At 44.0% G+C, this 26,501-nt stretch overlaps 1 long non-coding RNA gene across 1 annotated transcript; it reads left to right on the top strand.

The window, feature by feature from the left end:
- Positions 1-12,310: 12,310 nt before the first annotated feature.
- On the top strand, positions 12,311-24,511 carry LOC102902150. The gene is made up of 5 exons (XR_006598474.1): positions 12,311-12,380; positions 13,253-13,398; positions 15,366-15,476; positions 16,918-17,007; positions 23,171-24,511. It is a non-coding gene; the product is annotated as an uncharacterized LOC102902150 (long non-coding RNA).
- Positions 24,512-26,501: the final 1,990 nt, after the last annotated feature.

The raw sequence follows: 26,501 nt of genomic DNA on the forward strand, positions 1-26,501 counted from the left end.
CTATCTACTTACCGTTTTAGCTCCAAAAGGGCAGCTTTCTAAAGAGAAGCTACAATTTTACTATGGTAACCTCCATTACCTAGGGCATGATTTATCCTAAGGAGGTAAATCTCTTACTTATAACAGGCTATAAGACCTTCAGAACTTGTCCAGGCCAGTAACTAAGACACAATTAAGAAGTTTTCTGGGTCTCACTTGTTACTACAGACAGCGGGTTCCCAACTTTTCTGAAATTGTCATGCCATGATATGACTTAGCCAAGTCCTTGGTAACCAGATCTCTCCCAGAACCCTACACATTAACAGATTGTCTATAATTCAAAATTAGCCCTTTGTCAACCTCCCACTCTGTGCCTACCTAATCATTTCTATATATTTTTATGTAAGAGACAAGCCCCTCATATTGTGATTCAGCTTCATGGGAATCATCAGTAGCCAAAAGCTTCCTACACTGTTTCTCTTGACTCTGTGCAAAATCCTATCCACATAGTCTCTGAACAATGGCCATAACAGCTGGGCCAGTAAAGGCTTTGCTGACTTGACTTTGGGGTCACCTTTAATTTTGTTGGTCTGTCATGGCATACAATCCTTGCTGCACACTAAGAATGCACAATATTTCTTAGCTAGTAGGCTTATATCCCATGAAATCCTATTACTTTTTCCATTTCCTCACATATTTCCATTCATTAATCCTTTGAATTCTGCTACTTTTCTTTCAATAGTTTGAGGAAAGGGAAACTCATGACTCCCTAATCTCTGTTTGTGAACTATCCATACCCTGATAGATTTATTAGACACCCTTTTAGAAACTGTAGACTCACTCTTGGTTGTTGATGGGTCTTATCTGAGGATTGAAACAGGAAAATATCAAAGGAGTATAGCTGAAGCAAAGCTCACCTCACCTCTAGAAAAAGACCCCTTACCAGAGGCAAAATCTGCCCAATGGGCAGAATAGAGATAAGGGGGTTAATATATATACTGGAAATAGCTATGCTTTCAGGATGGTTCATGATTTTAAAAAAAATGTTTATTTATTTTTGAGAGCATGAAAAGGGGAAGGGCAGAGAGAGAGGGAGACACCAAGTCTGAGGCAAGCTCCAGGCTCTGAGCTGTGAGCATAGGGCCCGATGTGGTGCTCGAATTCATGAACCGTGAGATCATGACCTGAGCTGAAGTCAGATGCTTAACTGACTGAGCCACCCAGGCGCCCCTGAGGATAGTGCATGACTTTTGAACACTTTGTAAACAAAGAGAGTTCTTGATCTTAGTAAGAACCTCAATTAATGGCCAGAAAAACAAAGAATGACTGAGTCTCTAAGGTTGTTACAACAGTAGATGCTCAAACACAAGGCAGTAACGTGGAGGCTGAAAGAAATACCTTGGCTGATTATCATGTTAGACAGGCAGCCCCCGTTGAGATTCCAACCCTCAAAATTCACCAAGAGACTAAATCTTTGGAGAGGGGCAAGGAGACTATTATAGAATGCAAGCGATAAAAGTCCAAAGTGGGAAAGTATCAAACAGAAGCTTGCACAACTTTTTGTATAAAATCCCCCAACACAAGATGAAAACCTGGCCAAGGTACTCAGTCAGTACTTATGGGGAAATTTTACCAATTTTGATAGGGAAGTCTCTGGCTCATGTCTCATTTGTCAGCAGCAGAAATCTGGGGGAATTGTAAAGGTGGGTATATGTGGGACGTGGGCAAGAGCCCAAACCTCAGGACCACTTTGCTCATCTCCAAATAGATCTCACACAGCTGACCTGTAAAGTGGGCTTTCAATATGTCTTTTGAACATGGTTTGATTATTTTTAGGATGGACTGACGTCTTTCCTTTCTGAAATGCTTCAATTTTCATTGTAGCAAAAAAAAAATTATTTGCTTTTGTGTTCCCAACTTGGGGAATTACTACAGAAAATTCCATTTTATTGGGACTGTTACTACCTGCCACTTGCTCATAAACTTTACTGTCTAGATCCTCCCCAATCTCCGGGAAAGAAAGAAAGAACCAAGGGAATTCTAAAATTCAAATCAGCAAAACTCACAGGTATTTTAGAACTTCCATGACCTAAGATACTGCCATTGGCTTTAATGACACGGTCAAAAGCCTCTAAGACTCATTGACTTTGTGCTCATGAATTAGTAATAAGCAGGCCCATGTATTTGTAAATGTCATTTCCAATTCTAGGTTCCACACAAGTGCAAGCAGACATGGTCTGATGTTGCAGATACTCATCCATACGACCAAGTGTATCAGTAGGTACAGAAAGCCTTTCCATAACATCTTCCTAAGCAGACTTTTACCATCGAAAACCCAGGTACCTGGACTTCTGGAGGAGACATCAGGAAAAGATAGCTGCCAAACCCCAGAGTAAAGGACATTCTTAAGCACTAGTAACAACTAAAATAGCAAAATTCCAAGAGGGTATTCTTGGGTTATGTGTCTCAATTAAAGAGGCGAAAGCTTATTCTCAACTCTTGGAAGACTTTCTGTGTTGGAGACTTCAAGCGGAGGGTTCTTAGAAACCCCCGGAAGCAGATGGCCTTTAGAATGAAACAGCTTCTACCCAGAACTTTGAACCAGGTTAATGATTGCATGAAATGCAGACATCTTCCACATAAGAGCCATAGAACAAGGCCACAGACCTTCATGCTTGAATCTGCTTTCTTTTTTTTTCTTAATTTTTCTGGATCTTCCTTCTCTTCAAGCCAGGGTAAGGCTACTTTGACCTATGTTACTTAGAAGGCCCAATTCTTAATATTGATTTTTGCATTCTTAGGCATTCCTTGGTATGGGCCCAACATCTGGCTACAATTTACTTGTTAAAGCTTATGATCAAACTCACTGGTGGGATTTTACACATTTCCCTTTGGAACTACTCAGTTTCCCTTTGTTCCCTTTGCTTGTGATGGAATTACAAAATTGATTAATTAATCAGTTGATTTCCGGGGTAACTGGACTCAGCCATTCGGTGACTTTTTATTTGGCAAACACCACAATAGCTAGAAATATAAAAAACCTTATCTTGCATATCTGGAAAAGGAAGTTAATGTCTCCACCAAAACAATACCAGGGGACTTTTTTTTATGGGAGCTCGTTTTAGTAACTGAGCTTTCACAAAAATAAACAGGTTTCATTAATGGCCTCTCCTCAGCGCAGACTGAAGAATGACAAGAGGGATACTGAGAAACCGAAGCAACTCTATAACCACATAGCATGCAGTCTACCTTAACATAACTTTAGTATTATAGTGTCTCTATTAACCTATTTTTATTATTTCGGGGATCTTTGTCCAGACAGATAAAAGCTGCAAATAACTTTCTGAAAGACATAAAACATTATTTAATAGAAAGCACCAAGCTACAGTTTACTCATTGAACCTTTTGCTTCAAAATCATTGCCTTCTATGACCATCAATCTTAAGCGATCGTATAGAGCACTCCTCTTCAGGAATGACAGGAACCCCGTTGATCCTTCTGCCTAAAACAACCAAATCAAACCACACCAAACCAGGCCGAACATATGAGCAGAGACCCTGGAAAGGACAGTGATCCGGGAGAGACCGGAAGAAAACAAGATGTGCCTTATAGCTGTTCAGCTTGTTACCTGGAGAGAATCCGTGGGTTGTAGCACAAGAGGGTGAGCCCACAGCCTCTCTGAGTCAAGGGGATGGAACAAGAGTCTGAGAAGGCCAAGCAGTTGGAGTACAGAACACAGCGAGAGAGCCCTGAAGGCCGATGGGAAGGCCCCTTCAACTACTCATCAGAATGCATATCAGCACAGATGTGTGGAGAAACTAGTTGGAGGCAGAAGAGGGACTATCTGAAAGGACTGGAGGAGGCAGTGAATGCTTATAAAGGGCTGGGACATTGCCTGATCCCACCAGCCATATTGGAAAACTCAACTCATGGGGCCCTGGAGAGAGCACTCAGGAAGGTCACATCTCTGCAGCAGGGAATGATTAGCTGTAGACAGAGAGCTGCTCCAAGCATGCCTGACAAATTATCAATACACAAGACCTGAAAGGATCAGAGTGTTTATAAGGAATTTAATTGTGTTACAGAATAAAACTCTAGAATATTTATAAGAAGACAAAACTATCCTATACTCAAAAAGATAAAATTTGCAATGTCAGGCATAAGGAGCAGCAGGAAAATATGACCCACTGTGGGAGAATCGTACATGTAATTAAAACAGACCCAGAACTGCCCCAGGTGTTTGAATTAGAAGGGAAAATACATTAAAATGGTTATTATAATGGGGCACCTGGGTGGCTCAGTCAGTTGAGCATCCGACTTTGGCTCAGGTCATGATCTCACGGCACATGAGTTCGAGCCGTGCGTCGGGCTCTGTCCTGACAGCTCAGAGCCTGGAGCCTGCTTCGGATTCTGTGTCTCCCTCTCTCTCTGCCCCTAATGCACTCGCATTCTGTCTCTGTCTCTCTCAAAAATAAGTAAATATTTTTTTAAAAAGGTTATTATAACAGTATACCATATTTTCAACAAATTAAGTGGAGATGTGGAGATATGGAAAGGACCCAAGTTGAACTTACAGAGATGGAAACAACAATATTTGTAATGAAAACAGTGAATGGGATTAACACCAGATTAGACATGGCAGAGGTAAAGATTAGTGTACTTGAAGACATAGTTAGAGGACCTACACAGAACAAAACATGGAGAAAATGTTTAAGTAAAAAGAGCATTGGTGACCTGTGAGTAAACTTCCAGTGATGTAATAAATGCCAATTGGAATTCCCAAAGCAGTAGGAACATAGAAAACAATATTGGAAGAATCCGTGATCACTCATGATGAAAACTATAAACACACAGATTGAAGAATCACAACAAACCCCAAGCACAATGTGAAGAAAACTACACCAGAGCACAGCATGATTGAATTGCTTAAATCCAAGGCTAAAAAGAAAACCTTAGAAGCAGCCAGAACAAAAAGTCCTGATGTCTACAGAAGAACAGCTAGGATGACAGCAGATTTCTCACTGCAAATGACCAAACTGAGGAGCGACATCTTTAAAGTCTTGGACGAAAAACATCGCTCAGTGTTTATAAATCGATACGCAGCAAAAAGTATCTTTCCAAAACAAGACATACAGAACCTGAAAGTATTCACCACCAGCAGACTCACACTACAAGAAATTAAAGGAAGCCCTTTAAGGCAGGAAGAAAATGACACTGGATGGGAATCTAGATCTGTACATAGGAATTAGGAACACAGGAAATGGTAGCTACATGGATAAATATACAGGAATTTTTGTGATTAACTCTCCTTAAAAGCAATTGCTTAAAATCAGGCACAGGAGAAATTGAAGTATATGGTTTAAAAGTTTCTGAAATTATACATGAAATGGTGTAACATCACTTAAGAGTAGACTGTGATAAATTAAAGATGTATACTACAAGTCCTAAAGCAACCACTAAACTAACACAGCAGAGTAATAACTAATGAGCTAAAAAAAAGAGATAAAATGGAATCATAAAAGAGATTCAATTAGTCCAAAATACTGAAAAAGAGGAAAAGAACAAGAAAGAACAGGTGTGAGCAAAATGATGAGTCAACCCTAATCATGTCAATAATCACATTAAATGCAAATGGTTTAAACACTCCATTTAAAAGGCAGAGACTGTCAAATTGAATGAAAAGTGAGGCCCAATTTTAAGTTGTTCATAAGAAACACACTTTAAATTTAAGGCACAAATTAAAAAAAAGGCACAAATAGATTAAGCATACACATATGGAAAAAGATACCCCATACTAAAAGACCAGAGAAAATAAAGCTGCAGTGTCTGTATTAACACCAAAAAATATCAAAGAATATTACCAGGAACAAAGAAAGTCATTACTTCTTCCTTTTATTTTAAAGGGATAATTAGTCAAAAGGGCCTAATGTAAACATTGTAAATGCTTATGACCCTAATCACAGAGCTTCAGAAATATAAACTGGGAATTGAAAGAACTTCAAGAAGAAATAGCTAATCCACAACTATAGTGTGAAATTTCAACAGCCATTTCTCAAAGTTAGAAGAACAAGAAGACAGAAAGTCAGCAAAGAAATAATAGATGTGGACAGCATGGTGGGTCGTCATGATCCAGTTAACATTGACAGACCACTCTGTTCTATGAGACGTTAATGTTCAACATTATTAACCCCTGAAGAAATGAAATTCATACCACCATGCGATGTCACTACACACTTATTAGAATGTCTAAAATTAAAACGGTTGGCCCCACCAAGTGTTGGCTAGGATGTGGAGAAACTGTAAATTTCATACGGGGCTGGTAAGAATATAAAATGATACAACTTTGGAAAATATTTGGCAGTTTCTTTCTTTCTGATATTGAACTATATAGTTGGCATATGATGTTGTATGGTTTCAGTTGTACAAAGTCGTTATTTGACAACTCTATGCATTACCCAATGCTCACCATGAGTGTAGACATCATCTATCACCATACAATGTTGTTACCATACTCTTGGCCAAACTCCTTATTTTGTACTTTTCATCTCCATGACTTATTTATTTTGCACCTGGGAGCTTGTACCTTTTAATCCCCTCCACCTGTTTTGCCCATCCCGCCAACCCCTCTTCTCTGGGAACCACCAGTTTATTTCATGAGTCTGTTTCTCTTGGTTTGTTCATTTTTTTGTTCACTTGTTTTGGTGTTTAAATTCCACGTATAAGTGAAATGAGATGGTTTTGTCTTTTTGTGTGATTTATTTCACTTTACATAATAATACCCTGTAGGTCCATCCATATAATTGCAAATGGCAAGATTTAACCCTTTTTTTTGAGAGAGAGAGAGACAGCACAAGTGAGGGAGGCTCAGAGAGAGATGGAGGAGAGGGAGAATCCCATGAGGGGCAGAGAGAGAGAAGGAGAGAGAGAGAAGCAGAGCTCGTGCTCACCCAAAGCAGGGCTTGAACTCACTAACTGTGAGATCATGACCCGAGCCGGAGTCGGATGCTTAACTGACTGAGCCACCCAGGATTTAATTCTTTTTGTGGTTAATATTTCATTGTGTGTGTGTAAATGCCACATCTTCTTTGCCCATTCATGTATGGATGGATGTTTGGGTTGTTTCCATATCTTGACTACTCTAAATAATGCTGCAGTGAACATGGCATACATATGTGTATTGTCTCAAATTACTGTTTTCATTTCCTTCGGGTAAATACCCAGAATTGGAATTATTGGATCACGTGGTAATTCTTTTTGAGGACTGTCTGTACTATTTTCCCTAGTGGTTGCACCAATTTACACTCCGGCACGAGGTCCCTTTTCTCCACATCCTCACTGACACTTGTTATTTCTAGTCTTTTGGATCCCAGTCATTCCGGCTGGTGCGAGTGCTGTCTCACTGTGGTTCTGGTCTGCATGTCCCTGATGATGAGTGATGCTGAGCATCTTTTCATGTGTCTGTTAGCTGTCTGGATGTCTTCTTGACCGGTTTCTTAAAAAGGTAAACAGCAACCATATTATCCAACTATTCCCCTGCTAGCGATTTATCCGACAGAAATGAAAGCTTATGCCCTTCCAGAGACTTGTACGCAAATGCTTAATGCAGCTTTATTTGTAGAAGCTTGAAACTGGAAACAACCCGAATGATCTTCAGTGGTGGGAGGGATAAACACATTGTGATATATCCATACAGTGGAGTACTTTACAACTCTAAAGGGAATGAATGATTATTATTATTTAAACATTTTTTATGTTTATTTTTGAGAGAGACAGAGAGAGACAGAACGTGAGCAGGGGAGAGGCAGAGAGAGAGGGAGACACAGAATCCAAAGCAGGCTCCAGGCTCCAAGCTGTCAGCGCAGAGCCCGATGTGGGGCTCGAACCCAAGACTGGACTGCGAGATCATGACCTGAGCTGAAGTCAGAAGCTTAACTGACTGAGCCACCCAGGTGCCCCTAAAGGGAATGAATTATTGATACATACAGCATAAATAAATTTCAAAATAATATTGCTCAGTGAAAGACACCAAAAAGAATGCATGTGGTATGATTCCACTTATGTAACTAGCATCCACACTGACAGAAAGCAGATCAGTCATCGCCTGGGGTGTGTTCACTATCTTGATTGTCGTGTTGGTCCTATGCATGTATACGTGTGTCAAAACTTATAAAATTGCCCAACTTAAATATGTGCACTTCATTGTATGTCATTTATACCCCAATAAAGCTTCTACCGGATAAGCTATTTTATAAGAACCAGAAATAGAAAATTATGAATGATCCTTACCCAACCCAACCAAGCCTCCAACGTGGAAGACTCACCTTAAGCCTGACATCCAGATCTCAACAAATATCCTTCTGGGCCCTTCCCTCCCTGAGATGTTGCCATGGCTCTGTTGAGAGGTGTTCCCCTTGCCCCACGAAGCAATAAAGTCAACAGGTTGCTTGATGATACTTTGGGGCCAGAATTTGATAGCATTTCAATACCATGGAATGGTACGCGGCTCTAGAATAGAAGGAGCACTAAACCAGGGAACAGAGGGATTCCAGGGGGCAGTGGTTAAGTGAGAGAAGCCAAAGGCAGAGAAAAGTCTTTAGTGTTTATAAAGCATTGGTTAAATAAAACAACATTTTAGATGAACAGATGTATACTCTTCCGCCATGATGGTACGACCAACACAGAAAGCTGTCGGCTGGTAAACATTGGTTGTCTGAGCAAAGTGACTGGCCAGAAAGAATAGAAGGGTGGGGCGGGGGGTTGGTAAAACAAAAAATAAGTGAGCGAGCAAACCTGTCTAAAGAAGAATAGAAGTGTCCTTCAGCAAAGCAGCATTTGTATTATGAGCCCATTTCCGGGCTTAAAACATGGCTTTAAAGTATTTAGAGGGATAGTGTCAAGTTTCCTTGAATTTTCTAGAATTAACAAGCACACAATAAAAAGTATTATCTGATTATACTCATCGTTACCTCTCTCTCTCACCTTACCAACCTATTATCTCATTGATTATAATAATTCTAGTGTAAATAGCGAATTTTGGGATAATAAGAACTCCTTTAAAAAAATTTTTTTTAAATATTTATTTTTGAAACAGAGTGTGAGTGTGGGAGGGGCAGAAAGAGAGGGAGACACAGAATCTGAAGCAGGCTCCAGGCTCTAAGCTGTCATCAGAGAGCCCAACGTGGGGCTTGAACTCACGAACCATGAGATCATGACCTGAGCCGAAGGCAGATGCTTCACCGACTGAGCCACCCAGGCGCCCCAATAAGATCTCCTCAATAGGGATTTTTTATGTATATATATATATATATATATATATACATAAACAACCATTAACTTTCGCTTTATCGTTTGCTTCACAAAGCTCATTAAAACCTGACTGCTTGATCAACGCTTGTGTTTTTTAAAGTTCTAAATCTTCTAGGGTGTGTTTTTAAAAACAAAACTGCTCCCGCGCTCACCTCCTCCCTCCTACAAAACTAGCCTCATTCCATACAAACTGAAGACCTTGGCAGCGCCTTTGTCGCCGGTGAAAAATGAGCCCCGTTTGATGACTGACCTTCCAGACAAGTGTAGCTTCCACGGAAATATATAGGACCCAGCGGCCCACCGCTGTGACCGTCTAAGAGTCCTGACTTGGGCCCTTTGATTGGAAGGGGCCCCCGGTATAAAACCTCAGAGGGCGCTTTGATCGGAAGCAAGACGGGTGTGTTAGTGGAGGCAGGCAAGGTTGTGCGGTTGAGGCTGTTGGCTACCAGGCTTCTCGATGCTTCGAGAGGCTTCCCATGGCTGTCTCTCACGGCCCTTCCACAAAATGGATCAGAGTGAAATTTTCACACATGATGATGTTTGAAAGACAGACCTGTGGCTGAGAGTGTGTGTTGGGTCATCTGGAGAGGGGAGGTGGCGGCTGCAGCCTGTTTGTGGTTCCTGGCGAAATGCTCACGAATGCAGAAAGCACTTCTTTTTCACGCCGTTGACAGAATTCCTTCTCGTCCCCCAAACAAACAGATTCCCCTCGTCCTCTTACGTTGCCAGGCAGCTCTCTGCTACCCAGACGCCCAGAAACAGATGCTTCCCCCCCTTATTTCCTTGGAGGGCGGCCGCTACAGCTTGATAAATGGTGGAAAAGCAGTTTCCTTTATAACCTTCCTGTTCCTTGATGTCTGACGCTCCCATCACATTGCAGTGGTCACCTCGGGAAGTCTGGGTACATGTCTTGTGCCGTGTTAGGAGGGCAAATGTGGCTAAGGCCTGGACACCCTGAAAGGAATGAATCTCCTGCCATTTGGGCACCGTCCTCACGTCCAAGCTTACAGCATGTGCTCGTGGGTCCCGCTTCCTGCCTGATTACCTGCCTTCTTCTGGCCCCACATGGGCCACGCAGGTGCCGTTCGGAGAATTGTTTTCTTGTTCAGCTGCAAAGGTAGAGCGTCTGATGCAGGGAATTCAAAGATTGCCTTGCTGGGGTACTGACACTAAGCCCTGGTAGATAAGCAGAGGGAAAATTTTTAATTAAAACTAATTAACATGAAATTGGAATTTCTGGTCATTAATTGTGCGGTCTGATTTAAATTTCTGAAGCTCTGTAGGTCTTGCACTACTGATTGAATCTGTGGGAACAAGGCTATTCGTGGGTTTTTTTTTTTTTTTTGCCTTTGTGAGTGACTTTGCTCAGACTTTTGTACACCTTTTAGTTTCACTCTGGAATTAGGCTGAGTAACGTGCCTGCAGATAGAGGCAGGGATGCGGTACAGAAATTAAAAACTTAGCTCTCCCTCCCTGGAGCAGGCGAACCAAAGTCTTTCTAGGGGCCCAGCATCCTCTTATTTCCTGGCCAAAAAAAAAAAAAAAAAAAAAAAAAAGTAATTCTGTATTGATGTATTAATGGCCTTTGTGAATAGTTTGGGCGCTACTGAAGGCATTTTCAAGAACAGCATTTCTTCGCTCGGGGCTTCCCAGAGTCTCTCACTGCCAGGGGGAGCGAGGAGACCTCAGGGAGTGCAGCCCCTGGGCAGGGAGCCGAGTGCCTTCCAGTTCCTGGTCCTGGCAGATGTAGGAGAGCCACGGTCAAGGCCCCCCACGCTGTCGTAGGGGAGCTGTGGCCTGGGGGAAGTCACTCTCTCTAGCCCTGTAAGCCCTGTATCTGGGATCTGGAGGGACTCATCCAAACCGCATCAACCCAGTTTTTTATCACCAACATCATGGCAATGATGCCATTGGTATTGTTTATGCCGGGCGGGTTTGCACCTCTGCGGGCTGTTCTAGAAGCAGAGAGGATTGTTCCAGGCTGCTTGGAGAAGGACAGATGAGTGGAAAGAAATTCTGGTACCAGTTGGGTTTTTCCAGTCTGGGGATTGCCAAACGAACGGGACCCAATAGGACATATTCTTTGTCTTTAAAAATTATTCTTACTAACGTTATTTTTTTGGTGATAAATGCAATACATACTAATGTATGATATTAGTAAAATGAAGGTGAAGTATAGGAAAATAAAATCACCTGCAAATCCCTCACCCAGAAATGATCATATTTTTATATTGTAGTATATTTTTTCCCAGGCTTTACTTAGGAAAAATTAATTCTGGTGTCACATAAATGGTTCTACAAAAGGATTGCTGGAAGTTTACATTGAGCAACTGTATATCTCGTGGCTTTAAATTTGAAATACACAACACACACACACATATTTGGGGGGGGGAGAGAGCGAGAGACATTTACTTTTAGGAATTGGCTCATATGCTTGTGGGCCTGGCAGGGTAGACCAGCAGGCTGGAAACCAGGGACGCGTGAGTGTTGCTGAGAAGGTCGGCGGACCATCTGGGGACAGAGTCTTTCTTCCTGAGGGAGGTCAATCTTTGCTTTTGGGACCTTCAACTGTTTTGATGAGGCCCACCCACGCCGTAGAAAGTCATCTGCTTTACTCAAAGTCTATCCATTTAATGTTAGTCTCAGCTAAAACTGTTTTCACAGCAACACCTAGACCAGTGTTTGAACAAACATTTGGGTGCCGTGGTCTAGACGAGCTCACACATAGAACTAACCATCCAACCAGTGAGGAATAAGTGAGAGAAACTCAGGCTATAACTGGCTGGCCCAGAAGAAGCTCTACCTTCATGGGTTAGTTGGAATGTCCGACACGGAGGGGGAGTAGTTCTTAGGCAGAAGAGGGACCATTCTGTCCCAGCCACTTCTCGCCGGCGCTCTGCGGATTATTTGTTAACAGACGTTTGGTGGAAACCTTCTCAGCACGTTACCTGTGCTCAGGCTCTCTGAGCTCCTGGGGCTCTGCGAGAAAGCCCTGATCACACCCCCTGGAACGGGCAGAAGTAGTCGCGACTCTCAGGAAGTGGTTCTCGGAGGCAGTTTGCACCCCAGGCCATCCGAGGACTGAGAAATCAGAGGTAACTGACAGGCTTTCCTTCAAGTGTCCAGTGGGAGGGGCGCCCGGGTGGCTTCATCAGTTAAGGTCTGACTCTTGATTTTGGTTCAGGTCACCATCTCGCGGTCAGTGAGCTTGAGCCCTGCATCAGGCTCTGCGCAGAGCCTGCCTAGGATTCTGTCTGTCTCTCTCTCTCTGTTCCTCCACTTCATGCTCTCTCTTGCTCAAAATACATAAAAATAAACTTAAAAAAAAAAAGAAAGTAAAGTAAAAGTAAAAAGTGTCCAGTGGGAGTTTCCTGATGGCTCACCTCAAAGTCTTGATAAGAGACCAGGAGGTCAACAGACTGAGGCGGGCCGGCTGGGGCTCTATCCTCGGGAAGAGCCTCTTTTCTTCTGTGGCCCTTTGTGTTAGTGCAGAGCCTGCTGGGGGAAGAGCTCCTGGGTTCGATGAGCGAGAGTTATTTATTCTTAAAGAAATTCACCCCTGCATTCTGCCCACCTTCTAGATATCACTTAAGAACAACTTTATTTTTAATATCTTAAGAATTACTCTTTAAAAAAATTTTTTTTAACGTTTATTTATTTTTGAGACAGAGAGAGACAGAGCATGAACAGGGGAGGAGCAGAGAGAGAGGGAGACACAGAATCCGAAACAGGCTCCAGGCTCTGAGCCGTCAGCCCAGAGCCCGACGCAGGGCTCGAACTCATGGACCGTGAGATCATGACCTGAGCCGAAGTCGGACGCTTAACCGACTGAGCCACCCAGGTGCCCCAAGAATTACTCTTTATCACATGGTTGCCCACAGGAATATCACATGACATAAATATTTTTCCACGTTTCTCTTCTTTTTTTTTTTCTTACCTACTATGTGTTACGTTATTTCCTTGGCAGACATGTATATCCTGCTACGTTTTCCAGTTGAAAACCATGAGACACAAAATTACTAAACGTAAACTTCCAGCACTTGTACAGAGCCATTTATGTGACATCAAAATTAACTTGTCATAAGTAAAGGCTGGAAGAAAATACACCCTAATGTAAGTGAATGGTAGTTTCTGGGTAGAGGGATTACCGGTGATTTTATTTATTTTGTTATACTTTTCACATATTTTGTTAATATTACATATTAGAATGCATTGCATTTGTAAGGAGAAGAATATATAATAAAAGAATTTTGTTTTATTTAATGTTTATTTATTTTGAGAGAGAGAGACAGAGTGTGAGTGGTAGAGGGGCAGAGAGAGAGAGAGGGAGACACAGAATCCACAGCAGGCTCCAGACTTCGAGCTGTCAACATAGAGCCCGATGTGGGGCTTGAACTCATGAACCATGAGATCGTGACCTGAGCTGAAGTCAGGCGCCCCTATAATAAAAGAATTTAAAAGACAAAGAATAAAATTACATTCCAAGAAGACATGATCTATGTAACAGGTCTTTCTTAATTTAATACAGAAGAGATTTCAGTCATTTGTTAAGCTTGTCCGACCCACCCCTGATATTTGGGAACTAGATGGGCAACTATTTGCAAGGCTCTAGTGATAGAAAGGTAAAGAAGTGTCAAAATCTGGGGTGGACCACATTCTACTTGTCTCAACGGGCTGATTTCACCTTTTCTACTGGGTAAGCTTTGGCACCCCTTCTTGGGTGCATGTTAGAAGCCGCCCAGACCCATGCCATCCAACCCCACTCGGGGCCAGCATGGGGTGACTGTGGTGTCCCTAAGCCCAGGGACCGCCGGAGTCTACAGTCTGAGTCACACGGTGAGGCGGACAGGACACCCCATGTTCTGAGTCCAAAAGTCTCAGCTCATCAATCCCTCTTTCATCCTTTCTGTTGGAGTTATTCTTCCTCACACATGTATGGATTTTTGTATTCTTCCATACTAGAATTCATCATGCTTTCATTTGTTACACGAGGTGACGTCTTGCTCCCTTAAGAGGGTATAAACAGTCCGACCGCAGGGGCCTTGCTGATTCCTTTCTGTATTCTCTCGAGTTGCTAGCACCTTCTTTTGCACACAGTAAATGTTACTCTGCGATGGCATTCTGGATGACTGGGCCACCTGGCTGATGGCTCACTAGACTGTCAGGACTAGACATGAAAGCTCAGGATATCTGTTAGACATTTTTTGTGGGATTGCCCTGAGGAGTAGAGTCAAGGGTGCTGCCTGATGAACTAGGCTTTGTCAACACCCACAGGCCAACGTTGGTGGATGAGGTCACTATTCCAGTCTGAAACAGGTAGCCTGTTCATTTTTAAATTCAATTGAGAAGAGTGGTCAATTTAGAAATGAAAATGGATTCCAGCCATAAGGGACCAGTTAAGTCTTTTAAATAAATTATCCACAAGATCCAAGCCAATAAGAAGAAAAGCGACGTGAGCTCTACAAAGTAGCTCAGGAACCTTTAGAAATGAAATTAGCTCTATTTGACAGAAAGAAAGTCCAGACTCTGGTTCGCGTTCACTTGTAGGGCTCTGCGTGGCGAGACACAAAAGCGTACTCAAGGACAAGGAAGGGACAGGGCACGAATAAAAATGTTCATGTGACTGGTTAGCACTTAGAGTGCTCATGCTATGTGGCATTCAAGCAGCCTTTGGTACCTTATTGCCCCCTTCTCCAGATGATTCAGCTGCCAGATTTCTCTCTCCCCAGATACCCTTTCTCTGAAAATTCAGACGCTGGTTAGAAGTCATTGAGATTCCTTGGATTTTTATTAAGATTTTCCAGTTTCTCAGAAACCATTCCCAGGCATCAAAGCTTCTGGAGAGCACGTGCAAATCAGATTTTATACTTTGAGTTCACCTGAGATAATAATGAAGTTACACGTTCATGTTCAAAGGCCCTTGAATGTGGGGCCTTATCCTTCTGCTGGGAGGGCTCACGTTTGGAAGGAGGGACAGATACCTTGTGAAGATAAGAGCTGATACAGGAGGGCTAGAGGTGCTGCTCACAATGAGAACAATGGCAAGAAAACTGCAGAGCATTTATTTAAGGCCTGTTTAGGTTTCCAGGCAGCAAGGAGAACGTCCCCCAGAGCCTCAGACCCGACAGCCTCTTCGTGGCTTTTTCCGGTTGGTGGATTGGAACTTGTGTGCTCAGTTGGCGAGAAGGACAGTGAGTTTGAATTCTTTGGACTGGCAGGTGGGGGTCAGAGGGGATCTGACGATGGAGCAGGGGAGGAGATGTTACCTAACTACGAACGTTCTGGAAATTCGCGTCTCTTTTATACAAACTATTCTCTCTCTGCTGCAAGGCACCAAACAAGGCTCAGCCTGGGCGGGACCCTGGGCTCCCCAGAGGCCAGGGGAGGGACTGAGCTGTGGGATCGAGTTCCTGCCCTCCGTCTTCGGCAAGAACAGCCGCCAGGAAGACAGAGGCGCAAAACGAAAACACATCCCCAGACTGCAGGAGACTTACGAGCACCTCTTTTATAAACAGAGGACTGCTTCTCTGAGCCCAGCTTCGGTAGTGTTGGCTTCGAAGACTGAAATTTTCCAAATTTTTCTGGGGATGCTACGTCATGGCTATAAATGTTCTAAAGTGCAGCCTTCATTAGAGCTATGAATCAGTCCTACTGTTTTTGAACATACCGATCATCTATTTTTGATGCGGATGGCAAATGGCTAAAATCCGGTAGTAACAGACATCCGATGGAGTCTGGGAGTGTGTGTGTGTGTGTGTATAATATGTGCATTAGAGCTTGATGGCGTGGGGGGGTGGGTGGGGAGTGAGGAGGCTTTGAGACAAGACCACTAGCTAGACTCAGTCTTGAAAGACAGCAGAGGAGTTTATATGATGATTGTGTGTACATGCATGTGTGTAAGTTCACACACACACACACACACACACACACACACCCCTCTAGTGACTTGTTGGCTTGCTTGTTGTCATACTAACTCTACCCTCAGTGGTGTGGTCCTCCCCACAGCTGATCTTAGAATAACTGAGCACGTGAGACTTGCACTTGAGTTGTTGTTTATGAGGACACGGGTGCCACATTCATTGCCCCCTGGTTTTCACCCATACTTATCCTGTTGTCTTCTTGACGTCCTCATGGATTCACACCTCAAGAGGAGAGTGGATTCCAGAGCGTGGTGTTTAAACCAGAGGGCCAACCTGAACAGTTGTCCTTAACCGTTGGAATTTAACAAGAGAAAGAATTTTCAATGAAAAAGCGGAGACCTCTGATGCCACTTAAGAGAATGTGGAAGCTGACATTTTGATTCTTACCATAAATTTACCTTTCTCAATTAATGCCTTGGGGAAATGGAAATTACTGTAATTGGGGGTAATGGATACAGCAAAGTGTGCAAATTTGACCCGATTTATAAACCAAGGTTGATGGTGATTATGATTTAAATTTTTTTTCTCACTCTCTGCATTCCCTGAGTAAGGGCAGTGAGTTGCTCTTGGCTTTGACATTTAATATTGGGCCGATCTTTGCAGTCCATTTTCCTCCCTTCTCCCCCCCCCCCCACCACGCGTACGCACATGCGTACCCACACACAGGCACGTGTGCATGTGCACGCACACACTTTTTCTTCTTCGTCTTCAGGCACACTAAAAGGTCTGGAATGAGGTTCCAGAGTGATACCAGTTCGAGCCCCTGCCTCAAGCAACGCTGGCCAGCCACAGATCAAAGATGGTAATAGATCCTAGTAGTGGGCGGGGGGGGGGGGCTCGATGGCTAAGATCTCCTGGGGCCTCTGCTGTCACTTCTTCATGGGGCCAGAAAGGTTTCCTCAAAGTTGAACCAATCTCCTTTGTCTCTGATGCAGATTTACATTATTTAGGGTCTTTAAAGACAACTAAAATACATCTTACTTTGAAATGTAGAGGTTCTCAAAATTCCTTGCCTGTCTGCGGATAAACTCAACACGCTGCAAATGCCACACAGACTCGGGCTGGCCATAGCTGTGTATGTGTCCCGATCTTTGGGAGGCATTCTTTCTGCTGTTTCCTCTAGGGTCTTATAAAAACAAGACCGTGTTATACGCTTTACTGGTTTATTCTTCTAATAGGTATCTTACTCGATCTTCAGTTCTCTACTGTTTTGTCTCTCTTTCTGATATTTGCTTACTTTGGTGCTTGGCAAAAAGAAAAAAAAAGGCATTTAAGGAATATTTGTGGAATGGATTAATGAATGTACCTCAGAATTTCACAATTACTATCAATCGATGTTATGCAGGAATAAGGTTCCATTGTCAAATTAGCTGAGGACATATCAGATAAAACAAAGTTGAGTAGGTTCCTTTTCTCTAGGGACCGTCAGAGTGTAAAATGTCAATGTCCATCGTGTGTAAATAAAAGGGGGACGGGGTTCACTGAGCATCCTGGAGACATGGGTTCTCAGAGCAGTGCTGGGTATAAAGTAGTGTGTGTGTGTGTGTGTGTGTTAGTTGTTATTACTGATATTATTATTATTGTTATTACATTTGTCTTTGGAACCCCTTTCCATTAAATTTCTTAGGACTAGAGTTTCACTAGAACATTCTTTTGGGGAAGGCTGGCATACCCTCTCTTTGTATTAAGGGCACTCATTGATTCATATTCCATTAATCAGGAATTTGAAATCATTCATTGGGGCTAGCCTGACGTTCATCTTTCCATCGTTTATAACGATGTAGTTCGCTGGGAAATCAATCTGGCGAAACAAACGTCAGGGAGAATTTAATTTTAACCAAGTGGAGTCTTCAAAAGGGGAAGCACCCATTTGTTTACTTAAGAAGTGTTGGTGTGCCGGGGACATCTAAGAAGACGGCCTGAATAAAAATAAAAAAAATAAAAATAAAAATAAAAATAAAAATAAAAATAAAAATAAAAAAAACAAAAATAAAAATAAAAAAGAAGAAGCCCGCTGGGCCCCTTCCTGCCAGCATTGCATTATCTTGACTTCCTTTATGTGTTTAAAATCAGGACGCCATGTCTGCAGTCTCCTGTCAGTCAGAACTAGTGAGGCCCCCCCCCCTTAAGTTCTTGTTTTTACACTGAGTTGTGTCAGTATTAAATACATCATGGTTTTGAGGCTGATTTAGCCTACTCGTCAAGGTCGCTTTGGATCCTAGTGTCCTAACATGTGCGTTCGCTGCTCTTACAAGCGTTGGTCAATTCCTCGTCCTGATCACCCATCCAGACGAGAGTACAGGCTGGGAACCATGATCGCCCCTTCCCTGTACTCCATGGAACATCATGACTTTGCAATGTCCCCACAGGCTCAGGAGAGCCCTTCTGAGACTCTTAGACTATCACCTTTCTGTGTTGTTTCCAAAGTCAACATTCTTACTAAAGCCCCAGTAGACGGTGCCCCTGGCTGAGCCTGTTTCTGTGCCGCGTTTCATTGTCAGAGAAGGAGCTAGAAGGGATCCGACAGGATTTTCTCCCACCTTACAATCATGACTGTCTGCCTGCATTTGCAAAGGAACCCTTATTTGGAACATTTATTTTAGTATTTAATCAAACGTCAAACTTTCATTGACCGGTCTGTAATCACCACTAAGGTAGGTCTTCCTCCCTCCGCTCCCTCTTTCCTTACCTCCCCCCGTGTCTTTCCCTCTCCCACTGCCTTTTCTCCCCTCCTCCTTCCCTTCTTCTTCACTGAGTCCAAGTTTGCCCATTCCCAGGCCCCGGGAAACTCCCCCGTCTCCAGGTCAAATATAATAGCTGGTGGCTCTTCAGCAGCACTTGCCTTGCAACGCGCAACTTTCCCGACCGCCTTTGGTGTTCTCATAAATCCGGCCAGAAAGAAACGCCTGCTGTACTCTGGATTTATGACTAGTAGCCCCGAAGAAAGTCACAAATTCATAAACACACATTCCAAAGTGGGATTTTAACACTGATCTTCTGTTGTCAACTTGAAGGAAAAAAAAAAAGATTTAAAGTTGAGTTTATTACAGCTCGAGAGGAGCTGGAAAAGGACTCAAGACAAATATTTTTGGGCTGAGAACATGTGTGAGGTCACTGTGCCCTCACAGTCTTCTCCCGGTAATGCCGCTGGTAATAGGAGACGGAGATCTGCAGTCTATTCCTGGGAGTTCCTCTGACTCATCCCGTTATCCGAGGACGATGCTTCTTATGTCTGCCTTACTCTCCCATCTGCAAAATGTGGATACACGTTCATGCTCTAACCTTCAGGCATCCTTGAATCTGGGGTTTTCTGCCGGGATCTGTCCTTCAGCAACTTCCGGGAAGTCACATTTGCAAGAGTGGCCGTGGGCCAGCCAGGCCAGGCATGGAGGGAAGTGGAGGGGACAGGGTCTTGGCAGCTGAACCTGGGGTCATTGCAGAGGTGAGGAGGCATTCATCAGGCTATGCCCGGAAGGCCAAGTTTTGGGTCGTGGGCATATGCCAAGTCATTAGCTGCATGATTTTTGTAATGGCTTAGAGATGCTGAGGATATATACAGTTTAAAGTTTTTATAGGGTAATAGCTTCCTTTCACTTAAAGAGACTTGGGCGGACCGGAAAGGGTTTGGAGGTGGGCATCCCCGGCGACAGAAATCCAGGGACGCGCGCTCAAATGTTCAAGATCGGCCAAGCGGTGTGTGGAGATTTCTTCAAAGTCCTAGTTGTTTACCAGACGTCTCTTCTGCACTTGTAGTAACTGTGGTTTTGTTTCATACTTTCCGTGAGGATGCTGGACATCTACTGAGAAGAGATGTGAGAGGGCTCTCTGGAAACATCACATCTATTGGAAGGGTGGGGACGAGCCAATGGAGGTTTGTCCATGGCCCGTGACTGAAGATCATTGGCAGTGACTGGCCTCCATGACAGGCAGCAAGGTTACAAGCAGAACATCAAATGACACCCATAAGGATACTAGAATGTCCCGTAGCTTCGATGTGTGTGACCAGACCACACAGCAATATCCACTCTGTGAAATGAAAGCTTTTAGAGTGCTTGCAAAAGAAAAAAAAAAGTTCACGAGTTTAAAGATGGCTCTTTATCTTTCTATTTAATCCATTTAACTAAGAAACGAGAGAGATCAAACCACCATCGGTTCTGTTTCTTGTATGTCAGGAAGGAGTTGACTGAATGCAAGTCCAGGACTGACTCCTTATTAAAGGGATAAGGAGAGAGAACTCATCTCCAGGGTCCGAGTACCTGCTCGGAGAAAATGATATATCGTAATTAAGCACTAATGTATGAAGCACCTAGACTTTAAAAATGATTTTGGCCAATTAATTCTGATTAGCATGTGGAAACCATAAGGGCAGGAATCGTTATCTCGCGCAACCAGTCCGGAGAGGCTGCCCCAGGACACAGGGTCACCTTGTACATCCACCCAGACCCTCCGGATCCACAGGGCTTGAGAATGCACGAAGACATTGGTTCAGGTACTATCTTGCACCAGGGGAACATGATGGTAGGACTGAGCCATGCATGGTAACAGAGGTCCCTAGGAAGTTTTGTTCTTCCTTCTCTCTTCTGGAAGCCTTATATGGGAAGTTTAATAACAATGCTGGTATTCACCACAAGCTTACTGCGTGCTGAGTAACAGGAACATTTGCTTTTCCAGCACAGTGGCCCCATGATACTGGGAGCATTAATACCCGCATGGTATATTGTCATACCAGGTAAGCGTGGGCACTCGGAGCCAGATCAGCTGGATTCAAATCCCAGCTCCACCGTCTATGGGCTGTGACTTTGGGCACATTTCTTGTCTTGAGCCCCAGGTGATCCTCTGGAAAATGGGGGTAGTGTAAGCTTCCTGTCTCATGGGACTGTTACAATGATGAAATTGTATCATACATGTCCAGTACTTAGTTTCTTACCTGATATTCAGTAACTTTTTTTTAAAAAGTTCACTCATTTATTTTGAGAGAGAACACAAGTGGAAGAGGGACAGGGCGGGGGGGTGTGGGGAACGTGCAAAGGATCCAAAGCGGGCTTACTTGGCTTGGTGAAGATCTTGTGGTGAAGGGGAGTGGGGTATACATCGGGAGGGGTTATATCCGGAATGATCCGACTTTGGCTAGACCTAGACTTGCTTTAGGGACTCAGGGTAAAGATGGACAAGATGTCGCTTCCCCAGACTCTGGCTTGCCCCTGCTTGGACCCTTGGTTCCGCACGTGTGCACGTGATTTATTAAGTCTGAGATGCAATCGCTGTTGGTTAGAGTAAATAACATCCATTTCAATTTCTGCTGAGGAACGACCTTCTGTTATAGCAACAGATGCTGCCCGGAGTCTAGGCTCATATATCTCCAGGTACCAGCGAGGTGTTGCCTGTACCCCCACGGCGTTAAAGCATCGCAACATCGATAAGATGAGTGGCAGCGAGTGTGGAGTGGGCAGTGAGGCACGTGTGAAATGCAGCTGCTTTATTGAGGCAATTTTCTCTGTAGTTGAGTGACCTGCGGGGGCTTTTCAAGTTGGGCAAAAAAACCCAAAATAAAATCTGGTGAGCTTTGGGACAAACGGGCATACTAATTTATTATCTCTTCTCTTAGTAAAAGCATGCTGATTATAAAAGGAACGGGTGTTCCTTGAAAAACAATGAGCAATTTCTAGTTTTGTTACCAAGAAGCCATCTTGTTAACTTTTCGGATGAGTTTCTCCTAGTATTATTTTGAATGGGTGTGTAGGCACGTGTGTGTGCGTCAACAGGGATTATGCAACGTGAAGAGATTTGCATCTTTCTTTCTCGTACTTCGTGCCTACTATATACACTTCTCCACGTCATTCGATAATTTAAATAACGTGGTTTTCTGTGCTTCCTTAGATTGCACTGTATATTTGAGCGTGCCTTAGAAAATCATTAATATCAATAAGTGTCTTCGCATTTTTCACTGTTACAAGTAATGTGGCAATGAGCATTCTTTCTTATAAATCTTTGACTGTGTGCCCTTAGGGGGGTCACGCAGGATAGATTCCTAGACACCCGTTTAGTGCATCTAAGTGTACGATGGTTCAAAGAAATTAGTACAGGTGGCTAAGGTGGTCCTCCAGAAATGTGCCACATTAACTTCCTGCCATCAGCGTGTGAAAGTGACCACTTCCCACACCCTCACCAGCACCGAGCAGGTAAGCCAACGCTGTTCGTTCTGTCTTGTCTAACTTTCTAACACTTACCTTTAACTTCTTATGTTATTCTTTAAAAGTGGTCTTTCTCGTGTCATAAATTCAAATCGTACTGAAATATGAGAAGTAGAGAGGAGGTCTCCCTTTATTCTGATCTCCCCATATTCCTCTATGTGGATGTAAGGTGACTTATTTCACCGAGGTGATGAATGCGCTTACCCCTTTATCTCTGATCATTTATGGGCAACTTTGTGCAGCACACATTTCAAGTGGGATTATGCCACCTGATTCCTTTGGATAGCTGCCTCCAAACCGCCTTCCAAAAATGTTGCACTGTTTTACAATTCTGTCAAAAGTGCACGAGAATGCCCATTTCCCCACATCTGCATCACCACTGGGTGTTACTGATTTTTTAATTTTTTCCACTCTTTGGGTAAAAAAGTATGATCTCATTCTTGTTTTAATATACATTTCTTGTGTTTCTGACAGTTAATTGTTTGATGTCCTTTTTTATTTTTGTCAGAAATGGCTATGGATTGTCACCTGTAGTGTTGGTTTATCCACTGCATTTGGATTGAAAAAATCTAGAAAACTGTTCCAACATTTCTGATCTTAAGACAAAAAAGCTTATTCCACATCCTATTCTGGTTCCTGTCTTACTTTTATATTAAGTCCGAAATAGAATTTCCTTCTAAATGTGCCCTCACACAGGCCTCTCCGTCTTAGAAACCAGACTCCCGGTTGCTTAAGGCAAAACTCTTGAAGCCTTCTTTCATTTTTCTCTTCAAGGCTCAGACAAGGCCATCAACAAATGCTGTCGGCTCGAACTCGGGGACCATCCGAAGCCATTCGCTTTCCTCCATTCCCACTGCTGCCTCCCGTGCAAGCCACTATGGGCCCTTGGATAGAGTGGAGTCCTCACTTCCACCCTGGCAGTCAGCACCTCGGCACCTAGCGTGGCCTTTCACGAATGCCGATCAGATGACGCCCCTCTGCTCAGCCTGCTCTGCGCCTCCTGCCTCACCTAAGACAAAATCCACACTTCCTGCCCCGGCTCACGAGGTTCACTACCGCTGCTTTGTCTCTGCTCCAGCCACGCTGGCCTTCTGCAAACCGTCAAGGTCGTCTCGTCTCGGGGTCCCTCAGCTCCTCCTTCCTCCAGGCATCCTCCTTTCCTGGGGTGGGCTCCACAATCCGCAGACGATCCCTCCCACTGCCCTGGTCTGATCACCCCTCATTACTCTGGGATGTTTTTAAACCCATGGGTATGACCTATTTCTAAGCTCTAGGAGAGTCTGTTTCATTTCATTCCCTTCTCCGCTCCCAGTGCCCAGAGAGGTGCCTGGCATAGAACAGGCTCTTGATAAATGTTGAGTTAACTAGTGAATGGGTGGAAAGATGCTACTCATGCACTGCTTTTGGATGCCAGGCCTTTGTTTGTAGGGTTCCGGCAGGCTGCAATCCGTTAATCTGTTCAGTCTGTTTTTTAGAGACGATTTCGAAACTTCTGTCCTTCATGGCCGACGCAGAAGGCCTTTCTCCGCCTGATGTGATGTCCCCCTTCTTTGAGCCCCGTAGCGCCTCGTGCTTCTTGGAGACACCTAGTCCTTGCTGAGTATGTCCTGGGCCTTTAAGTCTCTAATTAAGTCCAACAGAATTTCAGGGTCTTGACGACGTGTTTCCCCACCTGTTTCTTCCACAGCAGCCAGTATGGCGTCACACACAGGCTGGGGGCTCTACGAGCATTTGCTCGATTGAAACCGTTCTTGCTATCATTGCCTTACGTAGCATGTTGGGGCTGGTAAAAATATTTCATGAAACATGCTCTGATCGGGTTCCTGTTTTCAAGAAAAACATCCCAACCTTGCCATCAGTTAGAACCTTACAGATTCTGAACTGGAGTGAGGTGGGACGTGGGGAGGGAGGGGGTCAGGAATACGCCAGGGGTTTGACCTGAGCACGTTGGGAGCGTGGGGAGCGATTCTGTATAAATCGGGGCTACTCTTTCTTCCCAACTCAAAAACTCATTAGAATATCTATGGAGACAGTCCTCCAGCCTCTGTTTTTCTTAATTTGACAAACCCACGTTGGCCCTGTTTATCTCTCGATGTATCTCCAAAGACTGTCGTATTTCTGGTTTCCTGATGAATTGGGCTGCTCGTGGCTGGGCAGCCGGGGCTGGTGACATCACTGCAGGCTGTCTGCGTTCGGTCTAAATGACAAGGCCTGACACTTTGCTCAGCGTCTCCCTCTTGCTTGCAGGGATGAGGAAGGGAACATCTGTAGGTGGTAACCGGGAAGGCAAACTTACAGGGAAAAGGGTATGGTGGGGTGGGTGGAACAGACAGCTGGGCAGTTGGGGCAGGGAGAAGAGAGGCTCTCGCATTGTCCAGTGTTCCTTGAAATCTCCTCGTGCAACATGACATCATGGACCACGCCCTGCCCGAAACAGACTTTACATGGCCATCTGGCACTTGACTTTCCTAGGACTTGAACTTTGCTGCCGAAAGTCTGTCTCACCTCGCGAGTTGTCTTTTACCTCCCTCGTCTCACACTGTCCCCAGGGCAGCGGATCCTACGTGCGTACATTCTTGGAAGAGTGCAGCGCAGATTAGACACAGTTTTTTATTCCCCCCTCTCTTAATTTCCTTTCTATTACTCCATTGTCAAGTTTCCAATACTATAATTTTATCTCTTACCAAGATGCCAAGGATAAAGCCATTTTCTTTGACATGATCATTATTTTAGGGCTTCCTATAGAATTTACTCTGCTTAAACATGTTGTAGGATTGATTTTTGCACTTCTTAATGCCTCGAGCTTTTCACTTACAGCAGATTTTTTAAAGGAGCAGAAATGAGACTCAGCCAATCCTTGGCTTTGTGGTGAGGTTGGCCTTTGATGCCGTGGAGGAGAGTGACAGCTGCAGGTGCCAGGGGGACAGAGATGGGCAGAAGGGGGATTGAGGCTCCTGTTATTCCAAGACGTTGGTGGACAATGGCTGACAAATCTTCCCAAAAACACTGGGACAAGGTACAAATTTTGCTTCCGCCTCTATGAGAATTTTCACCTCTTAAAATATTCATTTCCCTCTTCTTGCCTCTTTTAGGAAGACCATCAGAGTAGAGGGGATGGGTAGGCTAGTGCACAAGAACATTAAAGAAATGCAGCCAATAATTACTGAGTGACTGAGGACACGTGACTGTGTGTTGATGCGTGGTGTGGATAGAGGAGAGGAAGCTCATTCACCCGGTTCTAGCAAGGGACACCGAAGGGCACTCCTGGAGCCTGAACAGGACTCAGAGGTCCTGTTTCACCCGGAGGTGATGGTAACAACCCCGACCATGGTGACTAGCTCAGCTCATGTGTGTTGAGCACCGGGGTCAGCTGTTACTCATCTGACCTCAGTTTACCCTCCCAAGGCAGTTACCATTCTTAGCCCATCTTAGAGAACAGGATATTTAACATGTGAAGGATCGGATCACTTGTACAAAATGGCAAAGGTATCAAATGATGGCTCTGAAATTCAAACCCAGGTCTGTCTGATCAAGGAGTCCATCCAAATTTAAGATCACAAGTGTCCCAGGTCAAGGAATTGAGGAACGGTGCTAGACTGTTGCACTTGGCATCTGGGCTGTTTGATGGAATTGGATGAACTCCAGACGGCACGAGGAGCCTTCGGACACTTCAGGCAGCTTTGCCGCTGTTACATCCTGCTCACCCAACGTGCACATGTGTGTGACCACTGCTCACCTGCCCCAGGTCACTTCGGGACCAGGACAGGGCAGGGTGCTTAGCTCTCTGTGTTTGTCCTAGTGTGCTTGTATGGGGAAGAACGGGAGGAAGAAGAAGCCATGTGGCCAGGATAGAATGGGGCTAACATGGGCAAAGTTGGCCAACAATTCCTGGAAGTCTTACATAAAATCCTCAGAGAATCTTTGGTTTCGGGAATAGGACGTGAGGTTGGGAAATGCTAAGATCTCGGGAAAGCTGATACCTGCAGGCTGATTCCTGGACACTAGTAGCCTGATTTTTTTTTTTTTCATTGCATTGTATTGCACCGTTTGAAATTAGGAAGCTTACAAAGGTGTTGAGTCCTTTGAGTCGCCACGGCCCCTAAAA

This window comes from Felis catus, chromosome B2 (assembly GCF_018350175.1).
Source record: "Felis catus isolate Fca126 chromosome B2, F.catus_Fca126_mat1.0, whole genome shotgun sequence".
Lineage (NCBI taxonomy): Eukaryota > Metazoa > Chordata > Mammalia > Carnivora > Felidae > Felis > Felis catus.